Genomic DNA, 19,798 nt, shown 5'->3' on the forward strand with positions numbered 1-19,798 from the left:
AAATGTTTTCTTATTACCTTTAATGTCCTTAACTAGTTTTTTTGTCTTTCTCTTTCAAATTTTGTTCCTACATGCTTTTGTTGTTTTGTGAGGAATTTTTTGTATTCTTTTGTAATTTGACCTAGCTTCCTATTTTGATATGAGTCTTTTTGAATTTCAGGTCATTGAAGATCTCCTGGTTAAGCCATCATGGTCTCTTACCACACATCCTATCTTTCCTACACATTGGGATACTTTGCTCTTGTGCCCTTAATAATTTTCTTTTAAACACTGCCAACTCTCCTGTACTCTTTCTTTCCCTTAGCCATGTTTCCCATGGGATCTTATCTACCAATTCTCTGAGTTTGCTTAAGTCTGCCTTCTTGAAGTTAATTGTCTTTATTCTTCTGTTTTCCCTCCTATCATTCTGTAGAATCATGAACTCTCTCATTTCATGATCACTTTTACCCAAGCTGCCTCCCACCTTCAAATTCTCAACTAGTTCCTCCCTGTATATTAGAATCAAATCTAGTATAGGCTCTTCCCTGGTTGTTTTCTTCATATTCTGCAATAAAAAGATTTAAAAAGTATAATAATAATTATATCTCCTTCTCCCACTCCCATGTCTGTGCATTCCTTCATACTGTGCCCGTGGATCTGGTAGTTTTTTGCCTTCCTCTGCAGTGTGGGGCACAGGTCACTTGCTGGTTTGAATTAGATTAAATGGTGGATTCCCTGTAACTTGAAGTCCTTAAATGAAGATTTGTGGATATCAGTAACTCAGACAGAGATTATGGGTTTATTACAGGAGTGGGTGAATGATGTTCTGTGGCCTCCAGTGTGTCGGAGGTCATGATGATCACGATGGTCTTTCCTGGCCTTAAAGTCAATGAGTTTCTGAAATCAATGAGAGGCTCTCCACATACTTCACTGGGTACTGAATTAGGACCTATAGGCTCCCTGCTTCAGGATGCTGAGCACCCTCTTCTCCGGTTGAATTTGGCACATGTTGAGGGGGCTCAGCACCTTATAGGAGTGCTCAGTTCTTTCAGGCTTGAGCTCTCTGTGTGCAAGAATGGCCATACTGGAGCAGACTAACCCAGTATCATGCCTGCTCACGGTAGCCAGTGCCAGATGCTTCAGAGGGAATGAACAGAATTGGACAATTATCAAGTGATCCATCCTCTGTCATCCAGTTCCTGCTTATGGCAATCAGAGGTTTAGGTTAACCCAGAGCATGAGGTTGCACTGTGACCATCTTGGCTAATACTTATTGATGGAGCCATCATCCATGAACTTATCTAATTCTTGCTTGCACCTAGTTATACTTTGGCTTTCACAACATCCCCTGGCAATGAGTTCCAGAGGTTGACTGCATTGTGTGAAGAAGTACTTCCTTATGTTCATTTTAAACCTGCTGTTTTAACCAAGATCTATTTGTTTTATTCTACTATTACAACACTGTACCCAATGGTAAATACTGTCTATTTGTCACATTTATATGGCCTCTATTACTGTAGTATCTAAGACCTCACAGGCTTAAATATTTTTATCCCTCTAACACTGTATGAAGTAAGGCAGCACTATTATGCCCATGTTATAGATGGGAAACTGAGACACAGAGAAGCTAAGTGAGTTGCCCAAGGTCACACAGGACATCTGGAGTGGAGCAGGGAATTGACTCCAGGATCTCCTAGGTCCAAAGACAGTGCCCCAACCATTCAACCATCCTTCCTCTCTCTAGTGGGCCATAGCACACTGGGTTGTTCTGTCATGCCATCCTGCCTTAACGGGAAGGATATTTTAGAAACCAGTTGTCATATCTAAGGGTGGGGTGCCCATCAAATGGAGCCCAGGCAGAGTCGTGACATTCTGTGGACTTCAGATGCTTTCCCGGTCAGGTGTTATTATGTAAAACACTTGTAAAATGTGTGTTCTGTTCCCTCTGGTGGCTGGTCCACATACAGGACAACTGCTCGCTATTGCTGCTAGCAAGTGGCGATACTCTTTTAGCTCAAGTAGTGGAGACCTGTACTTCAAGTGCTGAACGTTGTGGATTCAATCCCTGCTGAAAAATGTTGAGGAGGTGGAGGGGAGGCCAAAACAAAATTAATTAGTGGGCTTTCTGGTTCATAATCGGGATTAAGCCCTTATATTTTTAATGCAGGGCCTACTGGGAAGGGGTGGAATGGTGGCAGGGCCTGTGGCAGAGCCAAGGGTTGAGCAGTGAGCACCCCCAGTCACATTGGAAAATTGGCGCCTGTAACTCCAGGCCCGGAGTCGGTGCCCATACAAGGAGCCACATATTAACTTCTGAAGAGCCACATGTGGCTCCAGAGCCACAGGTTGGCAACCCCTGTCTTAAGCACTTGTGTTTTCTCCACCAAAATGCACCAGGGCTCCATCCCCATTTGCCTGTTATCATCTACTCAGTCTCCTGCTGCTAGCTATCTTCATGGGCACCTGCTTCCTAGGATATAAAAGCAACAGAGAGGATAGGTGAGAGAACCTAGGAAGGGAATGAGGGTAGCAGCCAGTCAGGGGAAGGCCATGAAAGGTCAGGGGTAAAGTTTACTCATGATTCCAGCTCTGTGCTAAGTGCCTCATCCACAGCCCAGTGGGGTCAATGGATGTCTTTCCAGTGACTTCAATGGGCTGTGGATCAGGCCCTACATGACAATTTGATGAAATGAGAAAACTAAACGTACATTCATTTGTCTTCTTCTATCATGATTAAACCCCAAAATAAAGAGCTAAAGCCAAATACGTAAGTACTGTACACTGGCTGAAGTAAGAGAATGATATATTCAGTGCAACGTATGATCCTTAAACATCAGAAATTAAATGCCTGGGATGAATTTTAGCCCCTTGCTGTACATTTTGGCAGTATCTGTTAATGGGGTGAAGGGGTTTCAAACCTAACCTCCAGTTTTGTGGTAAAGTTTTGTCCTTGAAATGAATTCCACCTCCACCCCCCGGTTTGTACCAGCAGGTCATTCAAGTCTTTCCTTTGCAATTCTGGGTGAGCAACATTGTGGGTAAAACTGGGCCCACAAAATGGAGATTCATTTTGAAAATCAGGCCCTTATTTGGTGTTTGAGATGTCTGCTAGAGGCCCTGATATAGCAAAGCACCGAACCATAGTATTCGTTTTAAGTATATTATAACTCCCATTGACTTAAAGAACTTGCTTAAGTGCTTTGTTGAACTGTAGTGGGAAAGCCCTGCAACTCGCCTGTTGTTAGAAATAATTGCCATCAACTAACTTCCTCATTTTTTGTATCTACAAAAAGAACAATAATATTAATATATTGCAAGTATTCCCCACTGGCACATTGCGATTCATTCGGAGGTTCTGCTGAAGACATTTACAAGACCACATTTCTTTATCAACAGCCTGTACAAAGTTATTTAGAGAAGCTACAATGAACAAGACAACCTTTCAATAATACTTTGTCAACATGCTTCCCCTCCCTATGTCAAGGCAGATAAAACAACAGTAGTGAATACTGTGCATCTAGCTCCTTCTATTATATAAAACAGTTGGAAAAAAAACCAGTAAAGACCTAGCGGTTTCTCCTCCCACTTGTTTAATGTTTGTGCACCTGGATGCATATATGCTCATGTTCATTTGTTTTGTGACACCAGGATTAAACACACCCTGACTTGCATATCCACAATCTGTGACAAACTGAGTAGTAGCCTTACCCTCGGGATTTTATTCCATTTTTCATGCATTGGGCTCCAGTCTCATGCAGTATCTGGTTTCAGCCACAGAATCTGTGCTGGCTGATCGCCTCTGCTCAGCAGAAGGTGCCACTCCTGCTGAGAGCTAGTAGAAGCTATTGTAGATGCTTTCATGGGAGCTGGGGATAATTCACTCTGCCTAAAAAGACATAAGCTAATTTTGAAAGAAATCCCCTTGCTGTCATCTGCTATAACACATTCAATTTAGATAAATCCTTCAGCGGAGATTTCTTATGCATAATAGATGCTGCTAAACAAATAGAGGCATAACCAGAACATGAATAGTATCCACATGATTGCTTAGGTTTAGAACCCTGGCTGTCCAGTGTTTTATCTAAAATCCGGCGAACAAAGGCAGAATCAGAACATTAACAATTTTCACGTGACTGCTGAAGTTCAAAGAGTGCTTGTATTTTAATAACAAGCACTGTATGTGTTCCATGGGAATGTTAGCCCGCTGATCTATATGTTAATTAGGCTGTAATTTGAAAGGGAAGAATGACTCTAGTGCTTTCGTCTCATCTCCAGCACAGGCTGCCAGGGCCGGCCCACAACATTTTGGCACCTGAGGCAGGGAGCTTGAATGACGCCCCCATGCCCCCTCGCTTGGGCCAAAACTTTGAAAGGTCTCAATTCTGCCTTCTTCCTGTTCTACTCCTCACATGGTACTGCTCTGCTACCTACCCCAATGAAGGAGAACTAACAACTTAAAATGCCTTGTTCAAATATTTTCAAATGCCTCAACAGCAAATGTAACTTTTCTTGTCTGCATAGTAAACACTGGCATTTTTATCTGTTTGAATAATCAAAGTGGTGCTTTCCATGCCTTCTTGGTTGCAAAGATTTGAACTGCTTCCTGAAGGTCCACAGTTTGGGCCAGCTCATGCTCTATTGAGATGGTTGCAAGGCCGACCAGCCTCTCCTGTGTCATTGTGGAACGTTGTCATAACCATAGGGGTAGCCTAAATTCCTCCTTACCTGTAAGGGGTTAAGAAGCTCAAGTAACCTGGTTGACGCCTAACCAAAGGAACCAATGGGGACAAAAGATACTTTCAAATCTGTTGGGGGGGAGAGGCTTTGTTTGGGTTCTTTGTTTCTGTGGCTGTTCGCTCTTGGGACTAAGAGGGACCAGACATCAATCCATGTTCTCCAAATCTTTCTGAACAAGTCTCTCATATTTCAAACTTGTAAGTAACAGCCAGGCAAGGCATATTAGTTCATCTTTATTTTCTCAACTTGTGAATGTTCCCTTTGCTAGAGGGAGGTATCCCTGTTTTGCTGTAACTTTGAAACTAAGGCTAGAGGGGGTTCCTCTGGGCTCTTTGAATCTGATTACCCTGTAAAGTTATTTTCCATCCTGATTTTACAGAGATGATTTTTACCTTTTCTTTTTAATAAAATCCTTCTTTTAAGAACCGGACTGATTTTTCCATTGTCCAAAGACAAGGGGTTTGGGTCTTTGATCCCTTTGTAACCAATTGGTTAGGATATTATTCTCAAGCCTTCCCAGGAAAGGGGGTGTAAGGGCTTAGGGGGATATTTTGGGGGGAAGAGGAACTCCAAGTGGTCCTTTCCCTGTTTCTTGTTAAATCACTTGGTGGTGGCAGTGTACCAGGTTTTAACCTAAGCTGGTAGAAATAAGCTTAGGGGGCTTTCATGCAGGTCCCCACATCTGTACCCTAGAGTTCAGAGTGGGGAAGGAACCCTGACAAATCTAGATGTGTTTTTATTAACTTCAGCTTGGAGAAGCTGCATTCTCCCCTGGCAACTCTTACAGGAAGTGTTAGAAGTATGTGCAGAGCAACAAAAGTATTTGGAAAGAGGGTGGTCATCTTATTTGTGCACATATATTCCAGAACAGCCTTTGGAGTTGATCCTGCTGAAATGTATCTTGAAAGGGCTTTCAGTTCATCACCTAAATCACTCACATCAATATCACGCATGTCATCATGTGTCAACACTGTCTCTAGTGCCCTGAATTGCTGGTGTAGGTCTTCTTCAGGTATAGTGAGGAGTTTTGGAATATCATACAACATCCCAAATATACTACTGTGTTCCTTGAGTTGCATGAAGTGTTCTTCAGCTAACTGTATTGCACAATCTAGCACCTGGTTAAAGAATTCAACTTTGAATTGCTGTTTGGGGTCTCTTATGGGATTATCCCGTGCCTTGTAATCAAAATGTCGTCTTCTTCAGTGACTCTTGTATTCTTGAATGGGTGGGAAAATTTTGAAATCCCTCATCTGACCGGTAAGGGTGTAGGTATGACTGTGCTTTGTCCAGTTGTTCCATTGCTCCAGATATATCAGGGTCAACACCTTGGAGTCTCTTGCTTACAACATTTATTTCAAACAGTATGTCATGCCACGACACTAAGCCACACAGAAATTTGAAGTTATGTATGTTTCTGGTGACTCCATTTCCCTCTGCCATTGTTCTCTCACTAACAGTTCCTGTCATAGCGTTATCCTCCATAATGGCAACTATGGCATCGTCTGCCTTCCCAATTTGGTGTTGGATAGGTTTATCGCCTCCACTCGACTTTCCCATCATGTGGCACTCGGAGGTTTCAGTATCAGAGAGGATGTTCCCAGATGTTGCTTCAAAATTTGCCATCGATGAGTTGATGCAGAGAAAAATACATAGTTGCTTTGAATTACGTTAAAAAATTCAGCAGCCTCACTAGAAGCTGATGCTGCCTCACTGACCACCAAGTTCAATGAATGACAATTGCATAAGACAAAAAAAGCTCGGGGGTTTAACTCTCGGATCCGTGTCTGCCCTCCTCTGTTCTTTCCTCTCATGTTGGCACCATTATCGTAGCCCTGACCTCTCATGTCAGCTATCGCAATTCCCGTATGTTCTAGCTTTTTAAGAAGCACGTTTGTCATACCAGCTCCTGTAGTATCATCAATGTCAATACATTCTAGAAAATGCTCTGACAGTCACCATTGCAGGGACATTTTCATTAGGTTCTGTTGTTACAAAATGCACCATTAAAGTCATTTGTTCCATATTGCTAATGTCAGGTGTGTAGTTCAGAATAACAGTAATATCTTGCTGACTTCAGATTTGCCACAATCTTCTGTTTGACTTTTGTTGCCAGTAACTGTATGATCTCATTTTGAATTGTTTTTCCATGATAGTGGCGTGTGTACATTTCTTGGGTGGTGACTCTTCTTAGATGCTCCTGGAATACAGCATCAAACTCAGCCATCAGCGCCACAATTTTAAGGAAGTTTCCATTGTTTGGCACATACAGCTGATCTGAAGTGCCACACAATGCTAGGTTTTGGGTAGCAAGCATTCTCACAATGGCAATGAGCCTTTTCAGAACATTTTGCCAGCAAAAAGATACTGATGCAATCTTCTCTTGATGCTGATCATCTATGGTGGCCTTTAACCTTAGTCTCATTGCAAGCTCTTTCCACCTATGGACTGCTCTCTGGTGATTTGCTGCCTTCTCATGCCATGTCAGATTTCTAGCCAGATTTTTCCAGTCCTTTGTTCCTGTAGAACTCAATGTGGCTGGAACATTAAACTGGAAGAGTTTGCAAGAGTCTCCACTTTGTCACCATTGGGGATTTCATGCCAGTAATGTATTGGATGGAAACTTCTATTTTCATTGTCTTTGGGAACATGAAGTTTTTCACTTGCTGTGGCCCATGCAGTACAAGGAAGTCCCTCAGGCTACTGCTCAAGTGGGTCCACAGTCCTGGATCATCTCGACTTAAGGAACTAAACTCAGCAGCAGCTGCTTCTTGTGCCTCCACCACACTCTTCTCTGATCTACACTTGTCTTCAGGAATGTGCATGGTTACATCCATTTGAGATGGAGATATGGATGCTGCAGTAGCTGCTGCCAGGTCACCTACACTCTGACTAACTGGAAGATCAGGCATCTCCTCATCACTCACATCCTCACTGGGGCCAGAAGCCTCCCCATGAACATTTGTGTCTATGTATCTCAGGAGAGCTCCTTCCTGCTTAGATAGAAAAGCTTCCTTTGCTTTCTTTCTTATGAATGCTGCCCCAGAGGGGTGTTTTCTTCTTTCACTCATGCCTGCTATTCTGTGCCAGCTATAGTGGCTCTCCACACTCAATTGAAGGGGACAAATAAGCAGGCTGGTAGCAGGGCCTGAGTGAGGGAAGATATCAGTGTCTTAAGGGCCTAACTGGCTCCTACTACTTCAGTTGACTGCCTGTTCTCCTCAAGTGGGTTCAGGGAAGCAGCAGGAAACAGGAAGCTCCCTGAGAAGCTGGTGTTAATCAGTCCAGGGTCCTGGGGGTGCTAGAGCGGTACATGAGAGGCTCCTCCTCCTCTCTCTCCCTGCAGCTCCCGCTGCTTTCTGTTATTCCCTCTCACCTTTTCTCCTGCCTGCCTGTTATGTCTCTTGCGCCCTCCTTCCTCCAGCACAGAACTCCATCATCTCTGTGCATCTAGAGCAGAGAGAATACATATGCACCAGCAGCAGACACAATTTTCTACACTCTGGGTCTTAGTGGCGCCCCCCATAGTCTGGCACCTGAGGCAGCCGCCTCAGTTCGCCTCATGGTAAGGCCTGCCCTGCATGCAGCCACAATTAGGCTGCACCATCCCTGCATATTCTGGGCTAGATTGTAACCATGCTTGAGTAGGAGGAATTAAACCCCTACACACACTTCTCCCATGTCTAGTGTAATCAGTCCAGATTGCAGCTCCCAGGGTGAGAGTGGCAGAAGCAGCCAAGCAGGAGAAAGCCATAAAAAGCCTGGGGTGAAATCTACTCTTGAGAGCAGGAGAAACAGGTAGCTGGCTACACATGTGGATAGATCAATCTATCTCTCATAGAATCATAGAATATCAGGGCTGGAAGGGACCTCAGGAGGTCATCTAGTCCAACCTCCTGTTCAAAGAAGGACCAATCCCCAACTAACTCATCCCAGCCAGGGCTTTGTTAAGCCGGGCCTTAAAAACCTCTAAGGAAGAAGATTCCACCACCTCCCTAAGGAACTCATTCCAGTGCTTCACCGCCGTCCTAGTGAAAAATGTTTTTCGTAATATCCAACCTAAACCTCCCCCACTGCAACTTGAGACCGTTACTACTTGTTCTGTCATCTACTACCACTGAGAACAGTCTAGATTCATCCTCTTTGGAACCCCCTTTCACGTAGTTGAAAGCAGCTATCAAACCCACCCTCATTCTTCTCTTATGCAGACTAAATAATCCCAGTTCCCTCAGCCTCTCCTCATAAGTCATGTGCCCCAGCCCCCTAATCATTTTTGTTGCCCTCCACTGGACTCTTTCCAATTTTTCCACATCCTTCTTGTAGTGTGGACTGGACACAGTACTCCAGATGAGGCCTCACCAATGTCGAATAGAGGGGAATGATCACGTCCCTCGATCTGCTGGCAATGCCCCTACTTATACAGCCCAGAATGCCGTTAGCCTTCTTGGCAACAAGGGCACACTGTTGACTCATATCCAGTTTCTCATCCACTGTAACGCCTAGGTCCTTTTCTGCAGAACTGCTTCCTAGCCATTCGGTCCCTAGTCTGTAGCAACATGGGATTCTTCTGTCCTAAGTGCAGGACTCTGCACTTGTCCTTGTTGAACCTCATCAGATTTCTTTTAGCCCAATCTTCTAATTTGTCTAGGTCCCTCTGTATCCTATCCCTACCCTCCAGTGTATCTACCACTCCTCCCAGTTTAGTGTCACCTGCAAACTTGCTGAGAGTGCAGTCCACGCCATCCTCCAGATCATTAATGAAGATATTGAACAAAACCGGCCCCAGGACCGATCCTTGGGGCACTCCGCTTGATACCGGCTGCCAACTAGACATGGAGCCATTGATCACTACCCATTGAGCCCGATGATCTAGCCAGCTTTCTATCCACCTGATAGTCCATTCATCCAGCCCATACTTCTTTAACTTGCTGGCAAGAATACTGTGGGAGACCGTATCAAAAGCTTTGCTAAAGTCAAGGAATAACACGTCCTCTGCTTTCCTCTCATCCACAGAGACAGTTATCTCATCATAGAAGGCAATTAGGTTAGTCATGCTGACTGTTCCTGATCACTTTCCTCTCCTCGAAGTGCTTCAAAATTGATTCCTTGTGGACCTGATCCCTGATTTTTCCAGGAACTGAGGTAAGGCTGATTGGCCTGTAGTTCCCTGGATCCTCCTTCTTCCCTTTTTAAAAGATGGGCACTACATTAGACTTTTTCCAGTCATCTGTGACCTCCCGCCAATCACCATGAGTTTTCAGAGATAATGGCCAATGGCTCTGAAATCATGTCAACCAACTCCTTTAGCATCCTCGGATGCAGTGCATCCGGCCCCATGGACTTGTGCTCGTCCAGCTTTTCTAAATAGTCCTGATCCACTTCTTTCTCCACAGAGGGCTGGTCACCTCCTCCCCATACTGTGCTGCCCAGTGCAGTAGTCTGGGAGCTGACCTTGCTTGTAAAGACAGAGGCAAAAAAATCATTGAGTACATTAGCTTTTTCCACATCCTCTGTCACTAGGTTGCCTCCCCCATTCAGTAAGGGACCCATACTTTCCCTGACCTTCTTCTGGTTGCTAACATACCTGTAGAAACCTTTCTTGTTACTCTTAACATCCCTTGCTCGATGCAACTCCAAGTGTGATTTGGCCTTCCTGACTTCACTCCTGCATGCCTGAGCAATATTTTTATACTTCTCCCTGGCCATTTGTCCAATCTTCCACTTCTTGTAAGCTTCTTTTTTATGTTTAAGATCAGCAAGGATTTCACTATTAAGCCAAGCTGGTTGCCCGCCATATTTACTATTCTTTCTACACATCGGGATGGTTTGTTTCTGCAACCTCAATAAGGATTCTTTAAAATACAGCCAGCTCTCCTGGACTCCTTTCCACCTCATGTTATTCTCCCAGGGGATCCTGCCCATCAGTTCCCTGAGGGAGTCAAAGTCTGCTTTTCTGAAGTCCAGGATCCATATTTTGCTGTTCTCCTTTCTTCCTTGTGTCAGGATCCTGAACTCGACCATCTCATGGTCACTGCCTCCCAGGTTCCCATCCACTTTTGCTTCCCCTACTAATTCTTCCCTGTTTATGAGCAGCAAATCAAGAAGAACTCTGCCCCTAGTTGGTTCCTCCAGCACTTGCACCAGGAAATTGTCCCCTACATTTTCCAAAAACTTCCTGGATTGTCTGTACACTGCTGTATTGCTCTCCCAGCAGATATCGGGGTGATTGAAGTCCCTCGTGAGAACCAGGGCCTGCGATCTAGTTACTTCTGTTAGTTACCGGAAGAAAGCCTCCTCCACCTCATCCCCCTGGTCTGGTGGTCTATAGCAGACTCCCACCACGACATCAGCCTTGCTGCTCACACTTCTAAACTTAATCCAGAGACTCTCAGGTTTTTCTGCAGTTTCATACTGGAGCTCTGAGGAGTCATACTGCTCTCTTACATACAATGCAACTCCCCCACCTTTTCTGCCCTGCCTGTCCTTCCTGAACAGTTTATATCCATCTTTGACAGAACTCCAGTCATGTGATGTCTCATAGTGTCTAAGCTCTTGTAAAGGGCTATAGTAGATTAGGTCCCTTGCTCAGGGGCGGCTCTAGCTTTTTTGCCGCCCGGCAGGCTGCCTTCGGTGGCATGCCTGTGGGCGGTCCTCCGGTCCCGCGGCTTCGGCGTACCCACCGCCGAATTGCCGCCGAAGCCACGGGACCGGAGGACCTCCCGCAGGCATGCTGCCGAAGGCTGCCTGACTGCCACCCTCGCAGGGACCAACAGGCCGCCCCCCGCGGCTTGCCACCCCAGGCACGTGCTTGGAACGCTGGTGCCTGGAGCTGCCGCCGCCCTTGCTCCTTGCTACCCCACTCCATCCGCCATGCAACAAAGGGGCTGCAGAGGAACTCAACTAATCTCTGAGGCACAGTGTCTCCCAGCATATTACCCGAAGGAGAGCTCTGTGTAGCTCAAACGCTTGTCTCTCCCACCCAACAGAAGTTGATCCAATAAAAGATATTACCTCAGCCACCTTGTCTCTCTAGGGTCTCCCAGAGGTATTCATAGGGCAGTTCAAGTTACACACTACCCAAAGGATACAAACTAGCCCTGTGTGAATTCCATTTGAACTGGGATCTTACAGTATAGTCCAAACACCTGAAATCCAGTGGTGTGTGTTTATAACACCCAGCATATAGAATGCGAGGCTCCAGTGTAGGATGAAGTGCACTTTATTCTGCTCTGTGATATGAATCATAATTTTTAACAGGAAATGGGAATTAAAGACTCTGGCTTTTACTGATTAATCATGCACAAGAACACCTTGGAGAAATAACCACTGCAACCTCTGAACTACCCACTTGAACAGAAACACTGTGGGGGAAAAAGCATGAGGCGATGCTGCTACTGAGCAGCAGTAAAAAGCAAAATGCTGGCAACGCTCTCTGTGGAAGTGATAAAACATGTTCATTTCTTTATTCACTGGGTTGTTCTAACCAAACCTGGAAACAAAGATGCATGCAATTGAATATTTCAAAATATTAGATCTACTTGTCATTTTCCTAGCCATGAATATTTCTGGTTGGCAAAATATTTGATATTATTTCCCACTTTCTGTTCCGGTCTTTTGTTAGGTGCTGACTGAACTTTTCAAAACATTTCATCACTGATAGCTCGGCGAGTGTATCATCAAATAACGATACGTAGAGGAATTTCTGTGGGAATGTGTGATGGACTGGGGCCAGGTATCTTGCGAAAATATACCAGACCACCTCCTCATCTGGTGAAAATCAACATAATTTTATTGTAATCCATGGAGCTGAGATGATATACACCAGTTGAGGACCTGGTCCATTTTCAAGGACTAAGTGATATCGTTCCTTTAGGGTCAGAGGCCTGGAGCTGGCCTGGCTGTCTGATTAGCCTAACCCGCTGCACCTAAGACAGAGTTGGCACTTAATTAGCTGATCATTATGTAAAGAAAACAGCAAGAGGGGATGGAGGAGGAGGAGTGGGAACTGTAATACCCTGCAGGAAAATGAGGGGTTAGAAGTGGTGCCCAGGAGGACTGCTACTGGAGTTACTACTGATGAGAACTGTTCCAGAACACCAAACAAACAAGAGATGGTGACTGGTTGGGAGCTCGGAATTGCTGAAGTAAGAGCCAGAAAATCTGGTTACTAGAATTACTGATGTGAGAGACTAATTTGGGGGAAAGGACTGCTATGCTAGCACAGAGTTTGAAGTAAGAGTCTGCAAGGGCTTGCTTATGTTTTGTTCATTTTTTTATTGTTCAGTGAAAGAAACTACCCCAGATAAGAAATAGCTTCCCTGGATTCCTTGAGAAAACTTGGTTGAACCACACAGAGTGAGATGACCCAGAAGAACAAGGCTTAGTCTGATGAGAAGAGGGTGCTATCAAATAGGCCTAATCCTTTACACCCACAGAGATTGTTTTAGATGTGAATAAACATGTATATTAGGTCCAATTTTCAAAGTAAAGGAACCTTATTAGGGTGCGTAAATCCCCCACTTGGACACTCAGATCAACACTTAGAATCCTTGGGCTGTATCCTATTGACTCAAAATCAATACAAGTTTTGCCATTGATTGCAAGGGGTCAAGGGTTTGGCCCTGGAATCTTAATGTTTCACATAAGAACATCAGAATGGCCATACTGTGTCAGACCAATGGTCCTCTAATCCAGTATCCTGTCTTCTAACAATAGCCAGTGCCAGATGCTTCAGAGGGAATGAACAGTACAGGACAATTGTTGAGCAATCCATTCCCTTTCATTCAGGGTCAGCATCTGGCAGCCTGAGGCTTAGGGACACCCAAAGTATGGGGTTGTGTCCCTCACCATTTTGGCTAATAGCCATTGATGGACCTATCCTCCATGAACGCATCTAATTCTTATTTGAACCGAGTTATACTTTCGGCCTTTGCAACACCTCCTGAGAACGAGTTCTACAGGTTGACCGTGCACTGAGTGAAGAAGTATTTCCTTATGTTTGTTTTAATTCTGCTGCCTATTAATTTTATTGGTTCTTGTGTTAGGCGAAGGCGTAAATAACACTTCCTTATTCACTTTTTCCACACCAGTCATGATTTTATAGACTCTATCATATCTCCCCTTAGTCATCTCTTTTCCAAGATGAACAGTCCCAGTCTTTTTAATCTCGCCTCATGTCGAAGGTATTTCATACACCTAATCATTTTTGTTGCCCTTCCCTGTATTTTTTCCAATCTGAATATATATTTTTTGAGATGGGGCAATCAAAACTGCATGCAGTATTCAAGGTGCAGGCATACCATGGATTTATATAATGACATTATGATATTTACTGTCTTATTATCTATCCCTTTCTTAATAGTTTCGAACATTCTGACAGCTTTTTTTTGACACTGCTGTACACTGAGTGAATGTTTTCAGTTGCACGGTGAATCCACTGAGTAACATTGAGCTCCTATAAATAAAGGTCTCAATGTCCCTCATGCATATGTAAGCATAGCTCTTCCCTCCTTTACCATATCTTAACTTCCTCACCCTCATAATGTTGGGGTGTCCTTATCCCATAGGTTAGTATATTAATTAAGTTAAGCTCATTAACATATACATCAATTGGGATTACTATGGTTACCTGCAGTTAGGCATCTTCTGCTGTTCCCCACCAAAAATACTCTAAACTAGTACAAACTGCCTTCTTGCAACACTTGTCATTATTACAAAATAATAATCAAAGATTTATGCCATCTTGTGACTTAAGGTTACCATTAGTTTGCTTATCCTAACTTATTGAGCAGCTACTCCTACTCAGGCTATAAGGCCTTATACTTATGCTAGCTGCCTAAGCTATTTTTATAGGTCTAGGCCTATAGAGCTCTTGTGTTTCTGCTATCAGTTCCTTACCCCTTTATCTTATGATTATTGTATGGGCTACACTTGAGTTCCATTAACTTAGTAGTTCATCCTTCGGCGATGTATCCAATCTAGTTCTAAATGACTCTGTGATGGGGGTTCTTCCACTTGGGAAGCTATTCCACAAACTGTTAAGACATTTCCCCCAATCTCCAGATTGAATTTTCCTGAATTTTCATCCCATGAAAGCAAGATCACAGTGCCTTACCCAGACAAGAGGGATCCTGTTATAGGCACACCTCCACAGGACCAGGCTGAGTCACCAGCCCCTTGCGAGACCATGGTTGGCACGGCCGTTGTCACTTGTCTGCTCTGCAGGTGACCATCCACCCCACCAGTTGAGCCATACCGACAAATATTATTGAATCTAAACTGGCCACTGGCATGTTCCTGACCTCCACCAACCAAAGTGTGAGAAGGAATGTCTGTAGTTGGAGGCTTCTCAACACCTCTGGGCAGCAGTTAAGTTAAAATCTGACTGATCTCTAATTTTAAATGTAAGTAACATTTTTCCCCACCACTAATTTAAAATGACAGATATTATGTTAGTGCTCAGCAATGTCAGCTGCTGCCAGAGGTCAGATTAAATTAAAAGGGAAGGTCCGGAAAGGCAACTTTTATTATCTCCCAGAAAGGTTGCACTCTTGATCTTTAATGGTAAACTTAGAAAACATCTTTTTTATTTTTTTTGCACATGTGATTTTTGATTTATATTCTGGGCTTAAGATATTAAGTTTTACACTTGCATCAAAGCCCCAGCAATGCCTGTTATCTATGTAGAGTGTGATACTAAAAGACTCTGATAAGGTCTTTTTTCGAGTCCAGCAATAATCAGCTAGACCTGCGGGATCCCTGAAAGGTCTGCCAACAGATTTTAGCCTCCCTCTGGAAGGCAATTACTGTGCCATCATTTGAAGAGAGTGACCTATCTGCTTCTGGCATGCCTTTCAATTCCGGGCATGAAGTCTGGCTTTGAACTTGCTGTACTATCGCCATGTAGTGAAGCCCTAATAACCAGTGCATTGAGCTATCACATGCCTGCCAAAAGTCAATGTTTAAATAGAGGCTCCAGAATGGAAAATTCCTTTGTCTGTTCTAATTAGGATCAACACTTTTGCTTTCTTAATCAAAAGCTGTTTGCTTCACTATCTGGGGCTGGCAACAGCAGAATGTGTTAAGAAAGCAAGTGATTCATTCAAGTTTCTTCATTATCCCATGTTTTCCACCTAACATGCATTGCCTGGAAAAGAAAAAGAAGAAAAAGCCTTCATTCTAGCTCACCTTGCTCAAGCAAGAGAATACTTTCCTCTGGGAAGAGATACTCCCCAGCCTTTGGGAGCTGCAAAGCAGTATTGTAGTTTCCTTGTCAGCCTATGGATGTTGATTAGCTTCATTTGCCCCTCATAGCCATTTCCTTCATTCTCACCTTCTCCTCCTCTGAACTCTGCTACCTGATGAAAAGGGTGTCAATAGTGTGTTAATTTCAGTAACAGACACTGGGCATTGCCCTACTCACTGTCTCTGTTTTCTCTTTTAAGGACTGATCCTAGGCCTGGTGATGTTGAATGGAGTTTTGCTGTTGATTTCACTGGATTCAGGATCAGGTTTTTAAGGAGTATTTTTATCATCCCAAATGTTTTTTTAAAAGGTCTAATCTGGGGACTAGAGGGGTTGTCACAGGGGTAGACTGCTAGTGTGAATCCAGGTCAGATTGGCACTATTCTACCTTTATCTATGGCTATCTTTAGTGGCCTTTGAGGAATGGGTTTGGTGTTCTCAGCTCAGTGCCCATAAAAGGCTTAATTTTCAGAGGTGCTGAGCACTGACTCCCTTGACTTCAACTGGTGGTGGGGATGCTCAACAGTGCTGAAAGGTGTCTGCATCACCCACATTGGAACTCATTGGTCCCCTCACTGGGAGTCTCAGTGGAGAGGCTGAGGACTGAATGGAACTGGAAAAATGAATTAACTAAAGGTAGTGCCTGTGACTGAGGGATGACACACCCTCGGGTCGAAGGTGGTGCAACTATGTTGTATGTCTTATCTGTTCCATGGATAAACAAAGGAATTCAGACTTCTGGGCTCTCAGTCAGGCATGTTTCCTGAGCATTAAATTCACACCAAGAAGTCGTGGTCAGAAGGAAAGAAAGAGAGAAAAAAATGAAGGGTTGGTTGGGGTTTTTTTGTGTGCTCTGAAATGACACCTTTGCAATTGCAGTTTTCACACACAATTAAATAGTTTTGCATGTATCTCTAGCCCTTTTTTTTTTTTTAGTTTAGTGGCATTTGGAAGCAATGCAAATAGTCATTCATACTACCCACTGAATATTAACTGGATCATGACCTCACATGGCAACATAGGGTGTGGAACAGAGTAAGCCTCTCCTTAAAGGCCATCCAGGATCCCAGCCCCTGAGCTTGGCACTGTGCCTTTGAAGAGCTGTGGCTAGATGACAGAGTGTAGCCTTATGTGAAAAAGTGAACCAAAACAGTATGCTTAGTTTTCTATGTACCTGCGCCCTGGGTGAAGGGACCTCAGAAGGTTATCTAGTCCAACCTCCTGCTTGAAGCAGGACCAATCTCCAGACAGATTTTTGCCCCAGATCCTTAAATGGTCCCCTCCTAAAGGATTGAACTCACAACCCTATGTTTAGCAGGCCAATGCTCAAACCACTGAGCTATCCCTCCCCCCAATAGAATCACAGAATATCAGGCTTGGAAGGGACCTCAGGAAGTCATCTAGTCCAACCCCCTGCTCAAAGCAGGACCAATCCCCAGACAGATTTTTTTTTGCATCTAGTGCTGAAACTCTGAGAACCTAGCATGTACCAATTCTGTTAGGCTGTAAATTGATTCATGTTGCAAACAATGTACTTCTTTTCAACTGCTCTCTCTTCATGCCATCCTGGTTCCCAGTTTCTCATTAACGACTCCAAGCCACAGAGAAAATATCTTCTCTGCTAAATAGGTGTACGGAAGAGAAGAAAATCCACACTGGCCACAGAATTGTAGCTAGTATGTATGGGAATGGAGAGTATGTATTTATTCAGAAATAAATATTCCAGTTCTCCCGCAGTGAGTTAGGTGTTTCCCACCTGTGTCTGATCAGGGAGGTGGGGGGAAAGGGGAGGATCCTAATTAAAGGGAGGATGGGAAATCTTTGAAGTAGGTCAGTCTCTAGAAATAGAGTGGTAGGTCAGGAGGGGCTGCAGAAGATGACTTCAAGAAGGTTTTAGATTGTGGAGAGGGTCCTGGGTCTAGGGTTGAACTGTAAACAGAAGTGACTGGTTGTAGGTGGGAGGAGACCCAGCGAGGAGGATTATGAGAGATGACCAGATTGAGTGGTTCTGATGGACTGGTAATAACATGAGACCTCTTTGAAGGGGGATTTGGGGGGTTAAAGAACCAATAAAGGGTTACTCAAAGTAGCAAAAGATGCTGAATTTTTGCCATTGGACGAGAAAAAGCAAAACAGAGGGGGAAACCGGTGTCTAGCAGGATTTGAGGTGTGGCATCTGTCCTTTTGATTTTGGCAGTTGGGACAGATAAAGGAATGAGGAGGGAAACTGAGGTACGGCTTGCTTGCAGTGCTGGGACCAACCAGGGTGGGATGCTTGGTGACAGTAAACCCGTTACACCTGCTCACCTTTGTGCTATTGCCTCAGCACTTTGATTAATTCTGTTCAGATGTGATTCCTACAGTAGTATCTTTCACTTCACAAGTGTTATCTGATGCATCTGGAGGGTAATTGATCAAGAAAAGAATTTTAATGTAATAGATTATGTCTTTTATACAAAGGTTGTTGCTCTGGTCTTTTCAAAATACAGTGGCTTCTAATTGACTGCTTAAGTGGTAATTGTTCTCTTTATAGTAATTATCTGTATGAGGTAGGTGACTGACATTGATTGGTATTAGTGACTGCATTGTGAGTTCTTCCTGTTCATGACCTGAAGCTTTTAGATAATGAGATTTTTTCCTCCTCAGGGTAATAGATGTTTTTAGCTCAAGGCAGACACATTTGCATGGAAGCATTAGTCATATTTTTATTATAAGTATCACTTCTGCTTCCTATTTGGTTATCTAATAAACACTGTTTGTTTAAAGTTGTTGGTGGAATTCTATTTGGGTCAGATTCACCCAGTGCAGTGGGCGGAAACAGAGGTCTAGGCACCACATGAATGTTATTCTGATGGCTTACGTACAATTTAAATGGCGTGTAATCCTTGTTCTGACACTCTGTGTAGGGGTTAATTTAACCCATAAGTGTGAAGTGGGGTGCAGTCCTTGTGTTGATTCTCTGCACCAGGGGTGAATTTCATTTTTTGTGTCTTGCCACAGCTTTTTTCTTTTCTAATTGGATGCTCTGTAGCTGTAGCGTCACTGGGACGTTTGGGGCTGGTTTTGCTGGACATACATGTTTATGGAGCAGGTTTCTAGAATTCTGATGAGCATGCATTTGTGATAGCTTAGTTTTATTATTTAACATTATTGAAAGCATGGCTGATCCATAGTCCATGTTGGACACAGTAGTCTATGTAACTGTTTCTGTTTTCAGGATTGGGGCCCTAGATAAGCGAAGTCTTAAATAAAAACCATCCTCTACAGTTCATATTTTGATGCTGTGAGACTGTATTTAAAGATCAAAGACCCTGATTCACCAAAGCATTTAAACACATGCTTATGTGATGACCATCATCTTGGTTGATACCTGGAATTGAACTGGTGGAATTGAACAAAAAGCATGCTTATTTAACAACTCAAACTAAGAGAGAAGGTATTGTATGTGTAACATACTCACATCCTAGCTGAATTGATCATAGATGGGGACAGGTTACATACACAGAACATTTGGTTACTCTTGTAGTAAAGAGACAGAGCCTGAAGCACTGGGACTGGTGCAACATTTAAGGCCTAAACCAAAAGCTGTTAAGCCATGTATTAAAGCAAATGCTTACAAGTGTATTGTTTAGCACATAGTTATTGCTACTGTACTAGGCACTACATCTTTATGTACATATATTTCAGCTAGTACATATACATTTTAATTGAGTACAAAATAAGGTGGTGTGACAAAATAATAAATAAAAATGTTCAAAATATTCAAAACAAAAACGGTAACGAATGTTATAAAACGGGTAAGGTGGGACGTCAGTTGTTCATTACAGGGTTTTTTTAT

The sequence above is a fragment of the Terrapene carolina genome, unplaced genomic scaffold (assembly GCF_002925995.2).
Source record: "Terrapene carolina triunguis isolate 2854851 unplaced genomic scaffold, T_m_triunguis-2.0 Scaffold58, whole genome shotgun sequence".
Taxonomy (NCBI): domain Eukaryota; kingdom Metazoa; phylum Chordata; order Testudines; family Emydidae; genus Terrapene; species Terrapene triunguis.